At 31.7% G+C, this 21,747-nt stretch overlaps 1 protein-coding gene across 2 annotated transcripts in view; it reads right to left on the bottom strand.

Annotated features, from left to right (window-relative positions):
• LOC127724182 (uncharacterized) overlaps positions 1–21,747 on the bottom strand; it is a 41,482-nt gene that overhangs the window by 19,491 nt on the left and 244 nt on the right. The window contains exons 2-3 of one of the 2 annotated variants that reach the window (XM_052231078.1): positions 16,900–17,006; positions 6,613–6,723 (exon numbers count right to left, since the gene is read on the bottom strand). The gene's annotated coding sequence lies outside the window, so the exon portion shown is untranslated. Of the gene's footprint in view, positions 1–6,612; positions 6,724–12,988; positions 13,199–16,899; positions 17,007–21,747 lie in introns of those variants that run through there. The other variant, XM_052231079.1, reaches the window with a different exon arrangement.

The following is a 21,747-nucleotide window of genomic DNA, read 5'->3' as shown; positions in this document are numbered from 1 at the left end:
CCAATGAGACAACTCTCCATCCAAGTCACAATTTATAAAAGTAAACCATTATAGGTCAAAGTACGTTCTTCAACACGGAGCCTTGGCTCACACCGCACAGCAAGCTATAAAGGGCCCCAAAAGTTACTAGTGTAATACCATTGAAATGGGAAAACCAACGGTCTACCGGTAATCTATATAAAAAACGAGAAACGAGAAACACTTATGAACCACATCACAAACGACAACTACTGAACATCAGATTCCTAACTTAGGACAGGTGCAAACAATTGCAAACAATTGTTACTACCCTATTTAATTTTCAAAATTTAACTGATCTCCTGCAGTTATAAATGCATATTCAGATAGTTTTTAATGTTTCCTGTTAATGAGGAAATGGCATGAATATTATAAATCTTGTGACAATAAAAAGATATAACATATACTAAAGATTAAATGTTTTAGTGGTAACATTTTATTATTTGAACTTTATAACCCTAGCTATCAATGGGCAGAAAAACTTGTGGGGATATCAATCTGGATTATTTTTCTATTTAATGCATACAGTACAGGTAGGGCTTGGGTGAATCCCAACTGAAAACAAAAATTATCATTAAAGACTACTTAAGTTGAGTTTCAGATGGAAGTTTAACTATTACGGTCAGAGCTTCATGACTCCAAATAAACCCTCTCTAAGGCATCCGGCCCAAAGTTGTTCCAGTACTATACAAATATAGCCTTTGTATGAGGTCGATACAAGGATATATTGACCTGAAAGAAGTATATTGACTGAGGACGAAGTCCGAGGTCGATATACTTCTTTGGGTCGATATATCCTGTATTGACCTCATACAAAGGCTATATTTGTTATATTATTAATTTTCGACCATATTTGTATCAAAATCGTCATTTGATTTTGTTGGAATTTTATAGATATTATATTGTCTCCTTGACAATAACAACATATTAGTTGTTATTTCATTTACTTTTTTTTGTTTGTTTGACATCTTATGTATTTGAAAAAAAATTTTGTCAAATAATCGATCACAGATGTCATTTGTTTCAAAACGTTGAACAATATCATGAAATTCATTACATGACGTCACAAAGTATATCGGTTTTTAGATATTCTAAAAATAACCGTGCAATATGCATTTTGCTGTGCAATATGCTTTTTGCTATCCTCCGTTTTCTCTCTACCTTCGAAAATATAGTTTAACATGTGACTATCCCTAAACGAATCAAATTTGTTAAAATATACGAATTAATAATATAAGTGGATACGGCCCAAGTCAATCCAGCTCAAAGTCTATCTGGCTATTTTTTTATCTGTAAAATATGGTGTCCACCTGGGGCCTTTGTTTTAATCTGTATACAGAAATATTTGTTTCATGATGTGACAGAAAATTTGTATAATAGATAACATCATATTTCAGGTTGGTTTTATCCTTCTTATGTTAGAGTATCCCAGCCATCAACTGATGTAACACATGTCTGAGTACACGAAAAAAAAAGTTCATGCCAACAATAATATTTTGCACCGAAAACCGATCATATAAATGTATAGCCATAGATAATGTCCGATTAAAAGTGCTTGATATTGTTCAGGAAAATTTGTATTAAAAAGAATATTTTATGTAGCGAAAAAATAAAGATTTCAAAACATGTCTATGAAAGCACAACAGTTAATGTAGATCATCCACCATTTTCACGATTCATAAAATTTGTTAACTTTTCTTCATGAATAGAGGTCAATTGCTTGTAGCCTTGTACTAATGTATAATCACTTATAAACTATTTCTGTTAATTACTTCTCTATGGGGCCGGATCAACTTAAAATATGGCAGGATCGACTTGGTCTCGATCAACTGTGGCCGGATTGACTTGGGACTGGAACGACTTGAAATTTATTTTTTTGATGATTTTATGGCAAAAAATTATATTTTTCTAATCAAAGGAGGGGGGATGAGCCCTCTAATTACTCTGAATCTGTCACTACCAAGAATTACAATCTGGTCTCCTCCTCAATAAAAAAAAATGAGGGGACTTGATTGTTACCATTGGCTAGTCAAGATTTTGGTTCTCTGACCTTCCTCATTTTGAGGGTGCCCATAATTGAATTTATATGAGATGTTTTTAGATGATGAAACTCTATGATTTTCCTGTAGGAAAAAATGAAGGAAATAAGTACTTGAAATTAGTCAACTTTAAAGACTGAATGTTTAAGGCTTGTTTATTTCAATACATACTTAATGAGTAATTAAGCACCTTCCTGAAACATTTCAAAAATCAATAAAATATATAATTTTCAGTCCTCTGTGGCATTAATTTTCAATGACCTTTTTTTTAATTGTATGTGAAAAAAAAGTAAAATATACATTTTGATTTCATATTTCCACAATGATGATGCATTTTCATAATGTAAACTGCGGTCGGATATTTTTCCCACGATTTTGCAACTTTAAGCAGTTTTTAGAAATATTTATGATAAAAGTTTCAAGGAAATGTCACTGAATTATTGTATAATATTAAATTCAATTGTCTGCTTTTTGTTTTGGTTTAAAAAAAAAATATTATTGAGGTCATGAAAACCAAAAACTTTTTATAGAAAGTCAGGGCATGTAGAAATTTTAATAGATATTTTTTTGCCTTAATTCCAAACAAAAATTCCAGCAAAATGAAAGAAAATAGTCAGAAACAAAAATATTTGTTGTGCTCCACTATAATGGGGATTGGCAAGGAATGGAATATATATTTTTTTATGAAAGGGGTAATTGGAGTCCATGTGAAAGGAGAAGGTAAAACTATTTTCTATAATCCCCTTTCCTTTTACTGTCCCTTTTTCTATACAATTTATACTAAAGATAGATAGTAAAATAACCTCACTTTAACCAAAAAGGATCAAAGGGAAAGCAGTTAAATTATCTGCCCTTTGTGGCTTAGCGAATGCAATTTGTTACCAAAAAAAATAAATGTTTTTATTGTCAACTCACTCACTCAGACCCTTACTTTTAATGTCATAAAAATAATCCTTAACTTTTTGACAGCAAATTGTAGATACATTTTGATACCATCTGATTCAATCAGATGCTTACTTGAATGTGACCACTATGGGATTTTCACCTAATACAATGTGTTAGTAAATGTAAGAAAATGAAGATTTGGTTTTAACCATATTATTTTTACCAAAATAATCCTGCCTTAATTATAGTTACATGTACCTATATTTTGTCTTTAATGTGTCAGCATGTGGACACTACTATATTTTACAATCACATAACATAGACATGTTCTTTTCTTGCTTTTTGTTTTATTGGTCCACAGTTATTAAACAGAATGGTCATTGTAATGTTACAATCAATTTATAACTTTCTTGTATAACAAAGATGCAGATCCAAGTGAAAGTTATGTTATAGATACTTCTTATCCAACCAACAAAGAAGGGGTGAGATCCTTTAAAAATAGAAAAAAAGATAATAAGTAATTCCTTGATTCAAACCAAGTCACTTTAAAAGTCAAAATTTTTAAATAATTGAATAATTTTTTGTCATTTATTCAATCTTATTCAGCTGTCCAATGAAAAAATTGTACTTCCCTACATATCTTGTATTTCAAGACTCCAAGCATCACTTTGATTGGACATTTCTATATACCGGGTAGTAAGATACAAAAACCTCCAAAAAGTTAATATATAAAAATAAGAAGATGTGGTATGATTGCCAATGAGACAACTCTCCACCATAGACCAAATGACTTAGAAGTTAACAACTATAGGTCACCATACAGCCTTTAACAATGAGCAAAATCTATTCTATACCGCAAGGTAAGCAAAAAAAGGGCCCCAAAATGACAAATGTAAAACAATTCAAACCAGAAAACTAATGGCCTGATTAATGTTCAAAATAATAACGATAAACAAATTTGATGTACAGCAACAAAAGACAACAACTGAATTACAGGCTCCTGACTTGGGAAGGCACATACAAAATGTGTGTGGGGGAGGGGAGAGGGGGATTTAACATTTTTGATGATGCCAAACCCTCCCCTAACCTGGGATAGTTGTGTACAGTACAAAATAAGAACAAACTATAAAATTCAGTTGAAGATGTAGGATTGCTAAAAAGCATGAAAAAACCCTAACAAAAGACACAAAGAACAGATCTTAGAGTACTCTTTGTTATAGCTAAAGGACAAACTTATGCTAAGGGAAGAAACATAACTTTAAAACAAGAACAAAAGAAAATCCTGATTAGCATATTCAAAATGAAGCTCAGATGCAAAATAACTATCTTCATTTGACATTTTTGCACTTCTTTGAGAAATAAAAAAAAAAATCTAAATTTTGGCTTTCAAGTTTTTGCAATGTAACAGTGTTTGGAGCCAGCCATTCAGCACCCATACTTCCCCAAATCATAACCAGATTTTTCAAATGAAAAAGCTGAATTCCTATTGACAAAAAAAAGAATCCTTAATTCAAGTAAATTCAATTTAATTAAGTTTGACTTAAAGGAAATGCAGGGGTTTTCATTTATTCACAATGGTACCTTTCCAATTTGTAAGACTTTGCATCAGTAAACCCAATTTTTAAAGATAATTGACAGGAGCCTGTAATTCAGTGGTTGTCGTTAGTTGCTGTGTAACATATTTGTTTTTCGTTCATTATTTTGTACATAAATTAGGCCGTTAGTTTTCTTGTTTTACATTTGTCATTTCGGGGCCTTTTATAGCTGACTATGCGGTATGGGCTTTGCTTATTGTTGAAGGCTGTACGGTGACCTATAGTTGTTAATTTCTGTGTCATTTGATCTCTTGTGGAGAGTTGTCTCATTATCAATCATACCACATCTTCTTTTTAGATAAGGTAAAAAGTTAAACCATTAAATTTTTTAATTTATACTCCATTTTAATGATAATACTCAAAAGATTAAAAAAATCTAATATCAATGTGATAAAAAAAATAATGGTTACTGGATGGGACCATTGAAACAGCAACCCAGTGACACAAAAAATAAACTGCTTCGCTGAGCGCAGCTGGATACGCCCGCAGAGGTCTAACCCTGAACAGTTGGGGCAAAAATGGACACACTATTCAAGCTTGATACAGGTCTGAATTTGGATTGTAATTAAATATTTGACATACATCTATTATAGGTTTCTGAATAAATGTAGTCAAAGAACTTGAAGTTGGTTATATGAATTGAATTTATATTCAATTAAAGATTTCTTGCTGTTGTGCAATACACTGTGCTGTTGCGCAATACTTAGTAAATCTGTTGTCAGACTATAAACAAATAAAATTTATAAAATTCTAAAGGGAGCTTACACCAATAGATATAAACAGTTTACCAAAGTTTCATACAAATTGCTGAAAGCATTTTTGAGTTTTTGTCTGAAAACTGGAAAATCACCCCTTTTTTAATGAATAAACCCCATAATTTGGAAATGTAAAATCTAAAATTTATAAAATTCTAAAGGAAGCTTACATCAATAGATATCAACAATTCATCAAAGTTTCATGAGAACTGCTGAAAGCATTTTTGAGTTATTCTCCGAAAACTGGAAAATCCCCCTTTTTTTTATGAATAAAACCCAATAACTCGGAAACGTAAAATCTAAAATTTATAAAAATCCAAAGGGAGCTCATGTCAATAGATATAAACAATTAACCAAAATTTCTTGCAAGTTGGTGAAAGCATTCTTGAGTTATTGTCCGAAAACTGGAAAATCCCCCTTTTTTTAATGAATAAAACCCCATAACTCGGAAACGTAAAATGTAAAATTTATAAAAAACGAAAGGGAGCTCACGTCAATAGATATAAACAATTCACCAAAGTTTTAAGCAAATTGGTCAAAGCGTTTTTGAGTTAATGTCCGACATGTTGACGACGGACGGACGGACAGACGGACGGACAGACGGACAGACAACGGTATACCATAATACGTCCCGTAAACGGGCGTATAAAAACCCCAAAAAATGTAGAGATCAACATAGAATGTTTATCGATTATTAGACATATTTCCATATAATCTATAAATCATTCTGGGCTTAAAATGTTTATAAATAAAGGCTAATTCAAAGAAGCTCCATAATTATAATCCTCTTATATCAAATGAAATGTTCAATTTATATAATATTCAAACATATGATAAATTAATTGTGGAGGTATAATTCTCTTTGTATAGTACATTTTACATATAATTACAGTACATGGCCAAAAGTATTCAACATTTATTGTTATAAATTTCATATAAAAACACACTTTTTTTTTGATATTTTGCATGCATTTATGATTGGATATTTACAACCAGGTAGAATTGCCTGTTTGTTTTATTTGAAATATACATGTATAGTGAAAAATCAAAAGTGACGAATACTTAAGGATACACACTGTACATCAGATCATTAAATGGTGGATTTAGTATCTGGTGTAACATGGTTATGCTATGAAAATAAATTCACAATTTGCATATATACCATGTTGCATCAGATACTAAATCCACCCTTTAATTTAACTGATGTTATTTGTATCATTGTATTGCAAAACTAATTATACTACAGACATGTATACACATGTTAATTGAACTACAATGAAAATAAGCAGAATCCAAAAGAAAATATAATCTTATACTTACCTAAATTCACTTGTCAAAATAGTATGCCATCATTCAACCAATTCTTCTTTATTATTTATATGAATGACTCTTACTTATGAAATAATCTGGAATTTTGAAAAGGGAGGTAATCTGAAATAAAAATGGTACACAAGTGGAAATTTGGATTTTCCTAAACTATTTATAGATCAAGTTAAGGTATATAAACTTATTGTATATATGAACTGATCATGAACTATTTGTAATATTGTATTTAACATTTCCAATGCCCTGGATATTTAAATATAATCTGATACCAAAGTGGAACAAGTGGGACGATAAAGGTATACACATAACAGCTGTGACAGAATTGACATACAGATTAATGATTCATCAATAGATCATCACTTTTAATCTTCTTATAACTTTAAAATTTAAAGGAAGTTTGGGCAGAAAATTATAAAAAAAGTGAATTCCATGTAGGATGAAACAGGGGAAATGAAAATTTGCATCTTTTCTTTTGGTCTACCTCCCCCGAGTTTAACAGAATAGAAAAGTGACCACAAATTGAGATGTAAGTTATATCATGTAGATATGCATAATGCTATAATTGACAAATTTAAAAGCTTGAGGAATTTAGATTGAAAGGAAATAAGTTACCAGGAACACATGCTGTAACAATGTAGTACTTTAAATTCAGAAATTAATGAGTGCATTTATTATCGAGAATCACTGATTACATGTGTATTGATAAAAATTTGAGAACTAATTAATGCAATTGCAATAAAATGCTTCGCTGGGCGCAGCTTGATACGACCGCAGAGGTTGAACCCTGAACAGTTGGGGCAAGTATGGACACAACATTCAAGCTTGATACAGCTCTGAATTTGGATTGTGATTAAATATTTGACACAGCATAAGTTTCTGACACAGAAAGAATGTGGTCTAAGAACTTGAATTTTTTTAATTTACCTATTATGGTCCAATGTCTAAAATCTAAATACATGTTTAGATTCAGCATATCAAAGAACCCCATATATTAAATTTTTGTTGAAATTAAACAAAGTTTAATTTTGGACCCCAACTTGGACAAACTTGAAAACTGGGCCCATAATCAAAAATCTAAACACATGTTTAGATTCAGCATATCAAAGAACCACAAGAATTCAATTTTTGTTAAAATCAAACTAAGTTTAATTTTGGACCATTTAGACCTAAATGTAGACCAATTTAAAAAACAGGACCCAAAATTAAAAATCTAAATACACGGTTAGATTTGGCATATCAAAGAACCCCAAGAATTCAATTTTTGATGAAATCAAACGAAGTTTAATTTTGGACCCTTTTGACCTCAATATGAACCAATTTGATAGCGGCGTCCACAAATAAAAAATCTAAATACATGGTTAGATTCAGCATATCAAAGAACCCCATATATTCAATTTTTGTTGAAATCAAACAAAGTTTAATTTTGGACCCTAATTTGGACCAACTTGAAAACTGGGCCAAAAATCAAAAATCTAAATACATGTTTAGATTCAGCATATCAAATAACCCCATATATTCAATTTTTGTTAAAATCAAACAAAGTTTCATTTTGGACCCTTTGGACCTTAATGTAGACCAATTTGAAAACTGGACCCAAAATTAAAAATCTAAATACACGGTTAGATTCGGCATGACAAATAAATAAATGTGGTCAAAGATTTTACAAATCAAATGCGCCATACTGTGCAATTAAAGATAACTTCTTGAAATTTTTCAATATTTGAAGAATAATTCTTTTTAATTTCTGAAATCTGAAATGAGAAAAAATTGACCCCCCACAATTTCCCATTTAAATTTACCATAGTGCTAACTTAATCTATTTTATAATAGAATTTAAAATATAGTGTCAAATCTTTCATATGGATTTTTTTGTAAAAAAAAAAGATGCAACATTTGCAGATATTTTTACTTGTCTTCCTTTCTAAATATGCATTTCTTTAAACATATTTTAAAAGCAGTGTAAGGGAAGTAACCAAAACGTTGTATTTGGATTACCTCCCTTACACTGTTTTAAATTATCTTAATTGTTCATTAACCATTACTTAATACATAATTTAAAAGCAGTGTAAGGGAGATAATTTCAATGATGTATTTGATTTATCTCCCTTACACTGCTTTAAATTATGTTTTGTACTAAAGTATTTGTCCATTAACCAGGACAACCTTGTTTTCCCTCTTTTTTGCCCCTAATTCCTAAACGGTTTGAGCCATAACCCCCCAAAGCAAATCCTAACCATCCCTTTGTGGTATGGAAACTTGTAGTATAATTTCAGAGAGATCCATACACCGTTCCACAATTATTGTCTAAAAACTAGAAAATGCTTATTTTTTGCCCCTTTTTGGCCCCTAATTCCTTAACTGTTGGTACCATAACCCCCAAAATCAATCCCCACCTTCCTTTTGTGGTCTTAAACCTTATGGTAAAATTTCAAAGAGATCCATTCACTTAAACTAAAGTTAGAGTGCGAAAACCAATGTGTCTTCGGACAACGACAACGACGACGCCAACGTCATACCAATATACGACCGCAAAATTTTTTTGCGGTCGTATAAAAATTTTGTAAAGGAAAATCATGATACTATAACATGTTTTGCATCAATGAAAACATGGTAATAATTTCTGAGTTTACAGTATCTTAAAATTTTGAAAGATTAAAATGTTAGATTTCTGATTTTTCTGAATATTGTATAATAAAGGAAAATTTAGAATAAGAGTCAAAAGCAAACAAAACACTTACTAACAATGATACTTTGTAAGACACTATCCCTTTAAGACAATCATAAAAAAATTATAAATCATTCCTCATAAAACTCTGATATACATGTATTCTGGTGTTGATGAGGTTTACAGAATAAAGACTAAAAGGCCAATACTACAGAATAAGGGCATGGGCCAAAAATTATAAAGAATAGAGAAAAATGGGCCAAAAAAATAAAGAATAGAGAATAATGGGTGCTAAAATATAAAGAATAGAGAATAATGGGAGCTAAAATATAAAGAATAGAGAATCATGGGCAAAAATATAAACAACAGAGAATAAAATGCTCCGCTGGGGCGCAGCTTGATACGACCGCAGAGGTCGAACCCTGAACAGTTGGGGCAAGTATGGACACAACATTCAAGCTTGATACAGCACTGAATTTGGATTGTAATTAAATATTTGACACAGCATAGGTTTCTGACACAGAATGAATGTGGTCTAAGAACTTAAAAAATTTTAATTTACCTATTCAAACCATATCATTATTATTTGCTTTTATATATAAATCAGTAATAACCAATTTAAAATGGAAAATTTTAAAGAAAAAAAATGAAAAAAAAATCCCCCACCAAATTTGTTGAACCCCCTTATAATTCATCACCCCCAAACTCAATCCCAGCCTTCCCTTTGTGGTATGGTACCTTGCAGTTCAATGTCAGAGATATCCATACACTTGAACACAAGTTATTGTCTGGAAACTAGAAAAATGCTTGTTTTTTGGCCCCTTTTTGGCCCCAAATTCCTATACGTTTAGGGCAATTACCCCAAAACTCAAACCTAGCTTTCCCTTTGTGATATGGAACCTTGCAGTACAATTTCATAAAGATCCATACACTAACACACATGTTATTGTCCTGAAACTAGAAGAATGCTTGGTTTTTCGCCCCTTTATGGCCCCTCATTTCTAAAATTTTGAGGGAATTACCCCCAAAGTCAATTGCAGCTTTCCCTTTGTGGTATGGTACCTTGCAGTACAATTTCATAGAGATCCATACACTTGAACACAAGTTATTGTCTGGAAACTAGAAAAATGCTTGTTTTTTGGCCCCTTTTTGGCCCCAAATTCCTAAACGTTTAGGGCAATTACCCCTCAAACTCAAACCTAGCTTTCCCTTTGTGGTATGGTACCTTGCAGTACAATTTCAGAGAGATCCATACACTTGAACACAAGATATTGTCTGGAAACTAGAAAAATGCTTATTTTTGGCCCCTTGTTCCTAAACGTTTTGGGCAATTACCCCCAAACTCAATTCCAGCTTTCCCTTTGTGATATGGAACCTTGTAGTACAATTTCATAAAGATCCATACACTTACACACAAGTTATTGTCATGAAACTAGAAAAATGCTTGTTTTTTGGCCCCTTTTTGGCCCCAAATTCCTATACGTTTAGGGCAATTACCCCTCAAACTCAAACCTAGCTTTCCCTTTGTGATATGGAACCTTGCAGTACAATTTCATAAAGATCCATACACTAACACACAAGTTATTGTCCTGAAACTAGAAGAATGCTTGGTTTTTCGCCCCTTTATGGCCCCTCATTCCTAAAATTTTGAGGGAATTACCACCAAAGTCAAACCCAGCCTTCCCTCTGTGGTATGTTACCTTGCAGTACAATTTCAGAGAGATCCATACACTTGAACACAAGTTATTGTCTGGAAACTAGAAAAATGCTTGTTTTTTGGCCCCTTTTTGGCCCCAAATTCCTAAATGTTTAGGGCAATTACCCCTCAAACTCAAACCTAGCTTTCCCTTTGTGGTATGGTACCTTGCAGTACAATTTCAGAGAGATCCATACACTTGAACACAAGATATTGTCTGGAAACTAGAAAAATGCTTATTTTTGGCCCCTTTTTGGCCCCTTGTTCCTAAACGTTTTGGGCAATTACCCCCAAACTCAATTCCAGCTTTCCCTTTGTGATATGGAACCTTGTAGTACAATTTCATAAAGATCCATACACTTACACACAAGTTATTGTCATGAAACTAGAAAAATGCTTGTTTTTTGCCCCTTTTTGGCCCCTAATTCCTAAAATTTGGAGACAATTACCCCCAAAATCAATCCCAGCATTCCTTTTGTGATATGGAACCTTGTGGTACAATGTCAGAGAGATCCATACACTTACACACAAGTTATGTCTGGAAGTTACAAAAATGCTTATTTTTGGCCCCTTTTTGGCCCCTAATTCCTAAACTGTGGGTACCATAACCCCCAAAATCAATCCCCACCTTTCTTTTGTGGTATTGAACCTTATGGTAAAATTTCATTGAGATCCATTCACTTAAACTAAAGTTAGAGTGCGAAAACTAATGTGTCTTCGGACGACGACGTCGACGCCAACGTCATACCAATATACGACCACAAAAATTTTTTTGCGGTCGTATAAAAATTACATAGAAATTAAAGTATACAGAAAATGAAGGACCCCCATTTAGACCCTCTGGTAGTATATAAAAGGACCTTATCATAAACTCAAATGAAATGAGATATGCCAATGCTAATACAACTGCATACAAAATATCAGTCACTTGTCATTAGGGGTTCACCTAAAACTGATCTAATCACTAGCATTAACATTTTAACTATGCAAAAAGTTTCAAAGTAAAAAATCTAATGACTGAGGGGGCACAGTAAAAAAAATTTCTACAGAAACTAATTTTCCAATACAAATACAGCTCCGTACCAAATATCATTGACTTTCTTAAGTGGTTCCTCTCAACATGCTCAAACCTATTTCACTATCTTCAACAACTGTTGAAGCCATCGACAAAACCCAAAACAGCAAGCTAAAGTCTCGCTTCTAAGACTTTAACACAGACAAGACAGAAACTTAGTTGAAAACAGTAAATATTAACATTGTTTCCTATAAAGTAAAAACAAACAAAAGCTCTGATTTTTTTTTAATTCTAAAACACTTTTGTCAACAAAAATTCAAATTCAAATTGTAGATGCACTTATTTAGGGATTCATAATATTAATTGAATTATTATATATTGCTATTACTTTGTTTGTGTGTGTTTCTTGTTGTATTTATTTTTTCATTACACATGTTACATATCTATTGTCTGTGTATTGCATATGTTATTGTTTATAATGCTATTGTTTGTATGCTATATGCCCTCCTGGGGCCCTAATTCTATTCTATTCATACAAATAACGGTTATATTCATTGCATCATATCAGTATAATCCTTACCTTAAAAGTCAACTTTTCACTTGAATAAACGAATTACAGAAAAACAGATATATACTTTCACAATGCGCAAAAATGTTTATTTTTACTTTTATATACATCGGAAGTAGTTGCAAAATAAAATCTAGTCATAACTGATCATTAGTTCTTCCAAGAAAAATAGTTATTGAAGTCTATTTTTTTATAAACGGCAACTCAGAATACACATTCTTCTAAAGGAAAGGAGTCAAAAGTAATATATCTGGAATATAGGCCCATACAGAACTCATCTGGTTGAAAATTAAAACAAAATAAAATTATTGCAAAGGTGTATATAATAAATAGGGTAATATACTTATCATAACTAACAAGAGCCCCCCCCCCCCCCCCCTTTTTTTATTGCGTCTGATAAAGGGAATATCCCATTACAATCCTTACCTTGAAAGTCAATCCTTTCACTTAAACAAGTGGATTACAGAAAACTATATATTTTATCTACGTTGTTTACACCGTGCACGTAATAACTTATTTGTACTATAATATGTATCTAAAGTAGATGCACAATAAAAATTGGGTCATAGTTCATTGTTCAATTTAATGGATGATTCATTAGTATGTAGACACAAAGGATTGTCCAGTTTAAAAGTAATGGATAAATATTCTGATTTCTTAATCATTATATTGAAGACACTGATAATTGTTTTATAAATCTTATTAAAAAAAAAAGACATTGATTTGCATTTTGACATTATTTCATAAACAAGACAAGTATCAATACATTTGTATTTTGAATTTATAAATAAGAAGATGTGAATTATGAGTCCCAATGAGACAACTCTCCATCCAAATCACAATGTATAAAAAGTAATTACCTTTATTAAAGATTGAGAAATTCTTGTTTAATTTATAAAAAGAATGCAACTGATTTGCATAAATGCTAGCATCATATTTCCAAATAAAATAACATATAGGGACCAGCAAAGAGGAAAAAAATAATGCCTTATATTCTGGAAAATATGGTAGTTATGATGAAGTCTGATTTTTTGAAAAAATGATCACTCAGAAGACACCTTCTTCTAAAGGAAGAGTCAAAGGTCATATGTGGAATGGGCAAAAAAAGGACCAAACTTGTTGAAAATTCAAACAATCTAAAATTAATTTCAAAGACAACATAAGAACATGGATAATACATCACACTTATCATCATAACCATGATAGTTGCCTTCTTACGAAGCAGTGTCTGAAACAGTATTTTCTAACGAGGCTACTTATATTGTTTATTAAGAGCTGTAATACAACAATGAACCAGAGACTATTGTTAAGGATGTTCGCTACTCTTGTTTTTTTAATCTTTGCAAGATATTCGGAATCCTCTGGTTTTATCCATGTAGTGCCATTAAAATTTTTTCCCGCTTACCCCTACTTTTCTGTTTATAATTTTATTACATATAGTTTAAAAAGTCATATTTGAAAATCCTATAAAATCCTTGTTATTTTTTCATAGTTTTTAAAAGAAAAAAGGTAACACTGTTAAATGTATGAAAAGTCTAGAGAGAATTATTTCCAGCCAAATTTTCAATGGCTTATATCTCAAAAACAAGCACACGAATCCTTCATTTTTTTCTGCTTTTTGGTTCCTTTATTTATATACTATCAATTTATAACAGTCTTTTAAAAAGCTTGTTATTTTGAAACAGAGTAGCGAACATCCTTAAGACCCGAACATTTCCTCTACTGAATTACAGGCTCCAGACTTGGGACCGTCACATATAGGATGTGGCCGGGTTAAACATGTTTGTCGGCACTCAACCCTCCCCCTAGCCTGGGACAGTGGTGTAACAGCACAACGTGAGAACAAAATGTAAAAAATCAGTTGGAAATGGCTTGAGTCATTAGCATCAAGCACAAAACAACTTACATAAAGAAAAAACATAAAGTACCTCTCTGAGAGTACTTGCAGTTTCGTAAAGCTAGATCAAAACCAATAACAACTAACAAATAAATCAGGGTTTCCTAGACTGTGCTTATTAAAGGACATGATAGGGAAAATAAAATGATATAAAAGTCCTGATGATATTTACAACTGTCATAATTAACTTAATAAATTAATGTTTATGTAGTAATAATAGGTATTTCATGTATACATATATTCTGTGTTTGAGGTCATGTTAAAATGTATGTAATGATTTTGATGAGAAAACAAAAGGCTCCAATGAGCCTGAATTGCTCACCTGGAAATAATATGCAATATTAAATTCATTAGCAACAGTGGCAGCCATCTTTGACAGACTAATTTATAAGAAGCAGCTGCGCCAAAAGTGCATGATATGCCTGTCTTGTGCATAATGAAATTGTTTACAGAATAAAATGTGATATTTAGAAGTCATTTTATCAGAAGTTAGTAAATGGGCTCTGTAGAAACCTTGCATGAGGATATCCTTTGGTGAATATTATTGCCTTAAATATGACAGTTAAAAAAAGTCTCTTACTTTGGAACAACAAATCAACGACAAATCAGAATATTTTCAACAACAAAAAATGAAAAATTAAGCATTTTTTCCATTTGTAAAGGGCATAACTCTAGAACAGTAAAAGTGACAGCACCAAAATTCAAACTTGATTTGTATATTGTGGTAATAAGCATTGTGTATAAGTTTCATAACATTTAGTTGAGGCAAAATTAAGTTAGAGAACGGAAACGAAAAATTTAGCAATTTTTCCATTTGTAAAGGGGCATAACTCTAGAACGGTAAAAGTGACGCCACCAAAACTCAAACTTGATCTGTATTTAGTGGTAATAAGCATTGTGTATAAGTTTCATAACATTTGGATGAGGCATACTAAAGTTAGAAATCGGAAACCAACTTTGGGACATATGTACGGACAGATGTACAGACAGACGTATATACGGACGTATGTACAGACGGACAAGGGTAAAACTTAATGCACCCTCCGCTACGGCGGGGGCATAAAAAAGCAAACCTGCACTCACCAAAATAAAATTGCCTTAAATCTGAGAGTTAAAGTTCGATAACTCAGGAATGACAAATCCAATTTTTTTCAAAAGGTATTTTATTTCATCAATTAAAGTGATTGCAATAGCTCAAAAAAACAAATTGACCTGTCACCAGATGAGCTATTAATATATAATTGTATGGAACATTTTTACTTATTTTGTAGGAGTGTACTTGAAAATAACTTATTTAAAAGTAAAATAGCGTTCAAGGTTGTGGTCCTTGTAGTTTTTAGTGTGCTCTGAAATTTTCTGTGGGAGCATGGAAAATTAGAACTGATTGATTGATTGATTAATTGTTGTTTCCTTAACATCAATGACTAATTTTTCATGCATATGAATAAAAGATAGTTGGTACACCTCAAAAGGTCTTAATTTTCTGTTGAAGATTCTAATTTCAAAATGTACACTTATGGGACTCCTTATACATGTAGATAAATAGTTCTATGAATTGAAGATCTACTTTACCTCAACTACAACAGTATTTGAGATAACAAAAAAAAACTTTCCACTCTGTCCAACATTTTTTAGTTATTCTGAATTTCTAGGCTTCTTTTGGAAAAAACTAAGGGTCAAGTGTATTGCAGTAAAAGTATATGTATCAGGATTTTTTTATATTGATATCAAGATATCTTAAAAATTACAACATGAGGCTTTTTGGCAAGTATGAATTAAAAGATAGAAGATGATAGGTTGATACTGTGTCTTCAAGATAATACTGAAGGTTCAGTAGAACTTCAATTACTAGAATACCAGTAACTAATCATATAACCATGGATTTTCGGAGAGGGTTTTTTAGTCCCAGTAGTGTACATTTTAAAAATATGTTTATCATTATTTTTTATCCTAATCTACATCACAAGGTCAAACTTAATGTTAGTAGGTTTTATGAGGGTGTGGATGGGGGTTTACAGAATAGAGAATAATGGGCAAAAAATATAAAGAATAGAGAAAAATGGACCAAAAAATAAAGAATAGAGAATAATGAGGTGCTAAAATATAAAGCATAGAGAATATTGGGCAAAAAGTAAAAAGAATAGAGAAAAATGGCCTAAAATTTAAAGAATACAGAAATGGAGGACCCCATCCAGACCCTCTTTTATACTGAACTGAGCAGACTAATGTTGATAGGGGGTAATGCCATAAAAAATAAAACGTGTACCGATTAGTACCATAATGCAATGCACTTACAACTCCTTATATACATATATGTATTTATATATTCATTCATAAAAGTTAAAATACTACATACATGCATTTAGAATACAAAAGTTATTCAATCAAGAACTTATAATAGTCTAATAATTTACAATTATATTCAACGTAAAATACTAACCTTGCTGAATAAAATCGACATTATCCTCACATCGTGAAGTATGTGTCAGTAGTATTGTGAACAGGTAAACCACCAATCAACAGGTAATTCATCAGGTGAAATGACAACTAATAGAGACATTGTCAAACATTAATTAGTATTTAATATACAATACAATGTTTTTCTGTATGCATATCTGTTCATGGGTCATATTATTTCATATTTGAGATGTTTAAATGCATACTTTATTCTAATTGTAGAAGGAATAAAATGTTAAATTCAAAGGCAGTTAAAATCTTTATTCACCAATTTTCTCCAGTAACACACATTTTCTCAAATATCAGCTTAAATCACCCAATTATCTGTTTCAGAATCTAATGCATTCTGGGTAATATTTTCAAAAGTGTACAAATGTTTCAACCAATGGAGTAGAGTTATTTTCAATTTGATTAACTTAGATATGAAACTTCCTTCATCATGACATATACAACAGATACCTTTCTTTTGCTGAACACCATTAAGTTGACCTCTTGATGTCTTGTTTTTTTCTATATTGTTTGGTTGCTGTGTCATTGACCTTTATTCAAAATCTTCTTTAATATTAGTAATTTGTTCTAAATAAACTTAAAATTTAAGCTTTCTTTTCAGAAAACTGTCATAACAATAGTTTATTCAGACAAATGCAATTTTTATGTCACAACTTATTTCATTGGCTAAAAATTACTTTCAAATCTACAATTGACATGCCTGTGGTCACCATTTTGAATAGCCGGAATCCACAGACATCTTATACATCTTTATAAAATTGATAGTCAGGGTCAATAATAAACATTGAATGGGGATCTTCCGACTTCACTGTAGATGATTTTTGAAAATTGGCCAATCAGAATCAAAGATTGCCTTTGGTGGCCATTTTTTGTTTTAACCAATCAGGTCAAATGAGGACCATTGATATTTCATTCCTCTAAATTTATTTAATTAATATTGAGCCAAGTAAATTTTGACAAAATGATGAATGTATTGTTTTTAATAGAGTTTCAATAGGCAGCATGTTTACAAGCTGATTAATTAACATGGGCGCAACAATACTGCAAGCCTAAAGCGATGATATGGATTGACCCACATTGTAAGTTGAAGACACTGTTGACAAAGCAATTAAAGTTCAATTCCATCTAACAATGAAATATAATGATGTATCTTTTATGGGGCGTTTTGTCATCCCACTATAAAAGGATATACTGTATAAATATGGTCTACAAGTGACAGTAATTTTTAATAGCCTTAAATTGAATTCATTTAATAATTTAACACAGAAAATGCATTTTTGTCAAAATCATTGACATCTCATGAGTAATCTTTATTAATTTATGCTGGTAGGCAGTCAGAACATTGTTAACATGTCAACGAAAGTGACATCATACAATATCTGTATTATCTAATTCAATTTCAACCAGTAGTATAGTGTTGAATTTATTGCCCAGTATTTCATACGAAAGGATGTAAACTGTCATAACATTTCATAATATGTCAATCTACTTCCGTGTACCGATTTTTATTATGATATATTTTTTTCCTGTGTGTCTTTATCTAAAGGTGTTCTTCTTCAATGTCAATCTCGATATGTATATGGACAGACAGAAAATAATGATTAAATCATTCTAGTTTTTGTCACAATCTTATGATTGATTGATTGTTCATACATTGCTTAACTTCCAGTGGCCTATCTTAATAGGATAACTTGTTCATAACGCATATCAATTTTGGCGCAGAGCTCACATCCATTCCGTACTTACTTCGTATCACTACACTGAATATGTAGTATAGTGTACTGAGTATACGGAACAGAAGCGAGCGCTGTACGGAGATTGAAGGCATATACACCAAACCAAGTACTTCATAGATTAACACCTATGTGTAGGAACTATTTTGTTTTAAATATGTACTACTTTCAAGTCTGTTCTTTTGTGACTGGGCTCGATTTGGTGGTGTTACATCTTACAAAGTCTATCAAAATCATTTTTGCAAAGAATTCCGCTCAAGCCATTGCTAGGGGCTGTGTTAAACTTAGTGAGGTGAGAGTTTTTTGCTCCGTGTTGAAGGCCTCACTGAGACTTTAAGATGAAGAACAGCAATAAAAGCACTGTTCCTTTGCATTTTGTGCGTTTTTCTTTTTTTGCTGTGCATGTACTGATTTTGTGTCATGGATGGACACCCAATAACCTTTGTTTTTCTATTATATATGTTGCCCAATATACTTTTTCAGTTAAATGATTCTTTCTTCCGAGGGTCTTAGGAACTCACACTTATACTGCCTATTTCAATCAAAATAGAAGAATGTGTCGGAGGACATGAATGCCCGAGCTCAATCCCTGAAAATACTTTTTGAGAGCATATGATGTTACTACTAATTTTTAAAGAGTTCTATTGTTCTAGTCTTAGGTATTTTTGTGCGGTGTGTTATTATCATATTTTCACTGTTTTTTTTTTATTTCAAAGCGAGACCATGATTTTTTTCCAAATTTCTGTGAATTTCATATAGCTGTCAGGCAAGTTCAACATTAAATTTGTTGTTAAGAGTTCAGATACGAAAAAATCTGAGCATTGTGCATTGCAGTGTGTATGAGTTTTAACTTTAAGTGAGGCAAACTTAAGTTAGAATGCAGACACGAAAAAAATATGCAATTTTCCAAGTTATAAAGTGCCATAACTCTCGAACAGTAAGTGACCCACTGCCTTAATTCCAACTCTGTCTTCAAGTTTTGGTTCTCAGCAATGTGTATGAGGCAAACTTAAGTTAGAGAGAGGAAACGAAAATGCGACAGAAAGGACGGATGGAAACAAGGATGGACTGTCAAGGGCAACACTTAATGTCCATAAAATAGTGCATAGCAGCGGGGGCATAAAAACTATGATGAGACTTAAAGGAACCTTTTAGGAGAATTCTTTTCTTTTTTCCTTTTGTTTTGTCTTCATGACTGGCTGTTCTGTGGCTACTTTATCCAGCTTCCTGTTGTAGGTAGTACATGTTGACCCTGTTTTCCAAATTATTTGTCATCTTTTATTTTATTTTTGTCAAGTTTTCAAGTTAAAGGTCATCCTGTTGGTTGCTGCACTGTGCAAGTTTTTTATTGTGCATTTCCAATTTATTGACAAATGGTCAAGATAAGCATGAAAAGGTAAGGAGGTTTGTGCGCATGTAAAACTAGTTAACCAGAACATTTCGAACCCGAGCTCAGTAATGCTTTCTGGACCATATGATGTTCATTTTTTGTTTGTCTGTGTTTATAAGCATGTTTTTTTTATGTGGTGTGTTAAACTGTTCAATATTTTTTTTTAATTTCCGTTAACCTTTTTAAGTATGATTAGAAAAATATGGAAAAAGTTATCTTTTGACTGAAATAGCCTTTTTATGTAGGAAGTACCAAATATTCATTATCCCTTAATGTTAATATCTAAATATCACCCTGAAAATAATTCCATATATCTTATAAAAAAAATTAATCAGAAACCTTAACAATTAGACATTGTTACGATGTCAATTTAGCATGACAAAAAATTGAATACTTCTCTTTAACATTAGGTATGGGTGATCATGACTCAATTGTCATTAATAATTCATAAGCTTTACTTATGTCGCATCGGAGCAGACAAATCATCAAGACATTTGTTTTGTAGGCAGTTGTTTGTATCAATTTGTTTTCACCATTTTGCCATGGTGTTATATATTTGTCTTTCAAGTTTGATTTGAATTTTCCTCTGGTATCTTCCGCCTCTCTTAATTGTCAAAGGCAAAACAAAAATCCAAATATTATCAAGGGGCATTACTCAGGATGGACAAAACTGAAAACAATGTTATCGCTATTGGAACATCTCAGTTTGAATAACTGTTTCTAGTCTGGTAAATTATCTTAAAGACTTTCGTGTACATTAACAGGCACATCAAGGCAATTATTTGTCCCAAGATTTTTGCTGGAGTTATTTCTTTTTAAAAATGATGTTGACTGATAGACAGACAGACAAACACTGAAGCACTGAGTACTGTTAATTTATCCCCAGCAAGATAATTAAAACCAGTTCGATGTGTGAATTGAAAAGGGACTTGTATAGCCTGTTTAGACTTTTGCACACATCAGTGAGATTACGTTACCACAGCAACTAATAAATACAAAATGAATTACATGTTGCTTTTACACATATCATTATTTGTAAACCCCTGATCATCCCAACATGAATTTACTTTGCTGTTTGGGTTTTGCTCATTATTAAAGGCCGTATGTTGACTTATAGTTGTTAACTTCTATGTCATTTGGTCTCTGATGGAGAGTTGTTTCATTGGCAATCATACCACATGTTCTTATTTTATATGAATTTAAAACTGTCTTTTCTTCTCAAAAATCAAAAACCTTTTATGTTCTTCTAAACATTTTTATTGAATACAACTGGGTAACTGACCTTTAATCATAACAACCAGGTAAACCTAATAAATGCTATAATTTATGTGTCTGTCTGTCAAAAAGTTTCAAAATAGATTGTGTGAAAATTTCCAGCTTACAAATGTTGATTCACTTGAATTTATTCAAACAAAAATTTAACCAAAGCATATTAAAAGTTTAATTCAGGACTGAAATCTTTACACATTTATATTGACATACATAAGATAGTTTTGACATGGGAAGTTAAATACATTTTCTGAATTGAAAAAGAAATAATAAGGGTAAGGTACTGACAAAACTATTTTCACGCTGCCATAGGATTCTCATCAGTGTCTTCTTTTGTTCATATTTTAATACTTTTTTTTAATTTGAGAAATTAATGTACACCGCAAAACAGCAAAAAAAAAAAAAAAATCTAAGCATATCTTTGTCCTTT

Source organism: Mytilus californianus, unplaced genomic scaffold, assembly GCF_021869535.1.
Source record: "Mytilus californianus isolate M0D057914Y unplaced genomic scaffold, xbMytCali1.0.p SCAF_14, whole genome shotgun sequence".
Taxonomy (NCBI): Eukaryota; Metazoa; Mollusca; class Bivalvia; order Mytilida; family Mytilidae; genus Mytilus; species Mytilus californianus.
This window is presented reverse-complemented; position numbering and strand designations above follow the sequence as displayed.